The sequence below is a fragment of the Sinocyclocheilus anshuiensis genome, unplaced genomic scaffold, assembly GCF_001515605.1.
Source record: "Sinocyclocheilus anshuiensis isolate Anshui unplaced genomic scaffold, SAMN03320099.WGS_v1.1 scaffold877, whole genome shotgun sequence".
Taxonomy (NCBI): Eukaryota; Metazoa; Chordata; class Actinopteri; order Cypriniformes; family Cyprinidae; genus Sinocyclocheilus; species Sinocyclocheilus anshuiensis.
This window is the reverse complement of record NW_015557181.1, coordinates 1,448,491-1,451,851: the sequence shown is the minus strand read 5'-3', so window position 1 is coordinate 1,451,851 and position 3,361 is coordinate 1,448,491.

Here is a 3,361-nt window from a genome sequence, read left to right as displayed (position 1 = left end):
AAGTGTTTCTGAGGATATATTTACTCTCTCTCTTCCTCTGCGAAATCCTCCCTCACTCAGTGTCACTTTTATTTTGTTAGTTTCCTGCGTCATACCAGCTAAGCAGATTAAAAATGAATTCTTGCAAGGGGATCAAGTTTATCACCCCATAGAGATGATCATTCAACCAATAAAGGCTTGAATCTTGAGGTTTTTTGTGGAACCAAAAATGGTTCTTTTATGGCATCGCTTGAAGAACCTTTTGAAGCACCTTTATTTTTAAGAGTGTAAGCAAGTACACATCAGTTTTAACATTAAACTTTTGTTCAAACATTTGAATTCACATGTAAATGCAACAGGTAGATGTAATATGTAATTATTATTATTATTATTATTATTATTATTAGTAGTAGTAGTAGTAGTAGTAGTAGAATTAATATTACATGCGTTCTTTTATGTTTTATTTAAATATTAAATGATTATTAATAAATATTACTTTGTAATATGAATGGATGCAATTCAAATAAATAATTCTTCAATTTAGGCCTTTTTTACATTAAAAATGGTGCATGTTGCCTGAAACATTTAGAAATTGACATTTGTGGCCTGGAAGTTTACAATTGTTTACAGATGCATCAATGCATAATTGAGTTAATAACAATTCACAGTGCTCAAAATGCTTTTCCGTCTTAATATTGAAATGAGGCTTTTAATGTGTCAAGTAAACAGAAAAACCTGTTCTGCAGCCTTTTAAAAACTCTGCAGCCAATTACTCTGGTTGCAAAGATTGTGTAATTGCCATAAATTGTTACAAGGAAAATGTCACATTCATGCAAGAGGCTCCTACTGCTAACAACAGTGTTTGCTGAGGCAAATGTTAAATTAAAGGGTTAGTTCACCCAAAAATGAAAATGTGCCCATGTTTTACTCACCCTCAAAGCATCCTAAGTGTATATGACTTTCTTCTTTCAGACGAATCCAACCGGAGTTATATTTAAAATTTTCCTTGCTCTTCCAAGCTTTAGAATGGGAGTAGGCGGGTGTTTTTTTTATTTTTCAACAGTCCAAAAGACGTCAAATAAAGCACACGCATCCATAATAAAACGTGCCTCACACAACTCCTGGGGGTGAATAAAGGCCTTTGTTTACAGGAGCAAAGGAAGCAACATTTCTTTATTAGCAAAGGAAAACCTCTCCTCTTGGCTTATATCAAAATTCTCCTGCATTTTTCTTTACAAATCCTCATTTTGTGCTTCTAATTCATGGCTGGCTTTTTATTTTGCTCTCTCCTCCACGCTCTCTTCTGTGTTCGCCCGGCACGCCTTGCACGTATGACAGTCAGTGGAAATGAGAGAAAAGTATTTATAACATTTTAAATATGGATATTTTTCTTACAAAAGCGCATCGATTTGCCACAGCTAGGAGGCCCTTATTCACCCCCAGGAGCTGTGTGAGACACGTTTTTTTTTATTATGGATGCGCGTGATTTATTTGACATCTTTTGGACTGCTGAAAAAAAAAAAAACACCCACCTACTCCCATTCAAAAGCTTGGAAGAGCAAGGTTAATTTTTAATATAACTCCGATTGGATTCATCTGAAAGAAGAATGCTTTGAGGGTGAGTAAAACATGGGCTAATTTTCATTTTTGGGTGAACTAACCCTTTAAAGAGTATTATGTCAAGCTGATAATTATCATTCTTTCTTTAGAGTCAACCTTGTTTTATCCTGCTGAATGTGAATCAATGTTGGGGAATATACTTGCAATTAGGGGTAGCTTGTAGCTTAGAATGATCATATAATATTTATGTGTTATCTGGGTGGAAATGGCACCAAGATAAAAAAATAACTTAATTGAAATGTTGGGCGATAACAGGTGATGATGGAGCGCATGTCATTATTGCATGAACCTGCATCCAAGGACAGAAGTATAGCCTGATGTGTCAGATCAACCTGTTAAAAGCTTTTTCACATCAACTTGTTAAAAGTGATAAAATATATAATGTATTCTGTGAGGTTCTGCAGCCGTTTAGAATTTGCAGTCATTGGAAATTATGATGAATTGGCGGAGGACAGAAATGGTATACAAATGAAAATTATAGCCTATATGTAACCCTGGACCACAAAACCAGTCTTAAGTCGCTGGGGTATATTTGTAGCAATAGCCAAAAATACATTCTATGGGTCAAAATTATAGATTTTTCTTTTATGACAAAAATCGTTAGGATATTAAGTAAAGATCATGTTCTATGAACTCGCCCCCTGGATCTTGTGTTCTGCAGTGAGGACCATCTCCCCATTTGTGCACCTATGGGAGTGCTGGTCTGAAAATGAGGTGTGTTCAGGAGCATTGTTGGCGCGTTGCTATTTCGAAGCAACTGAAATAGACTGCGCCATTGACCAACTAAAACCTGGTCTAAAGTCAATGGCGCAGTATTTTTGTTTTGTTTTTAAAGAGCACGTTAGTAGCCTAAAATGCGCCTATAGGCGGGTCCACAACGCGCCTACACTCTGCTTATTACACACACAGGGACATGCAGCAGCACACAAACGTGCCAAATATTAAAAATTAAAGGATTACAATGTAAAATATTATTATTGTGTAGGCTACATAAATATAAAAATGCCTACATGTCATAATGGATAGTCATCGCATGTATCAGAATTTGGCTACCTATTTGCTCGCGCATGAGCAGCTCCGTTTCCTCTTTGGATACGCATTTAGTCTTTGCGCTTGCAAATTCCGCTGTGTCAATAGTCCCTGCGTTACATTCGGAAGGGCTCATCCCTGTGCGCTAATCCCTTCAATGGGTTTACCCTCCGGAGTGAGAGCTTCGAAGGGTTGAAGGGTGTAGGGGACAAAACAACTGTTTCTTCAAGTGCCCTTCTGCGTCATCATGACATGCCCACACGGAGGCGCCGTCATCATGCAAAGAATCTGCGCAAAGGATCATGGGAGCCAGTGTTGCCAGATTGGGCGGTTTTGAATTTGATTGTGTGGGTAAAAATTGGCTTGGGCGGTTGGACAAAATTTGGGTTGGTTTGGGGTCAGTTTGGCAGTTTTCAAACATATATACTGCATAGGCTAATTGTTTAATAAACAAGCCCAAGTATGCATGTACTGCATCCAATCAGACATCACAACGTTGCTACACACACACACACACACTGGTGCTGATGTAAATGTCGACAGCCGCACTTTTCACGAGGGCTCAGCAGATTAGATAAGTCAAGTCAAGTCAAGTTTATTTGTACAGCGCTTTTCACGATACAAATCATTGCAAAGCAACTTTACAGCAAATTAAGTTTCTACAATATTTAGTGGTAGCTTATCAGTGGTGACTGTCAGTTAATGTACATATGGCAGAAATGTACGGAAAAAT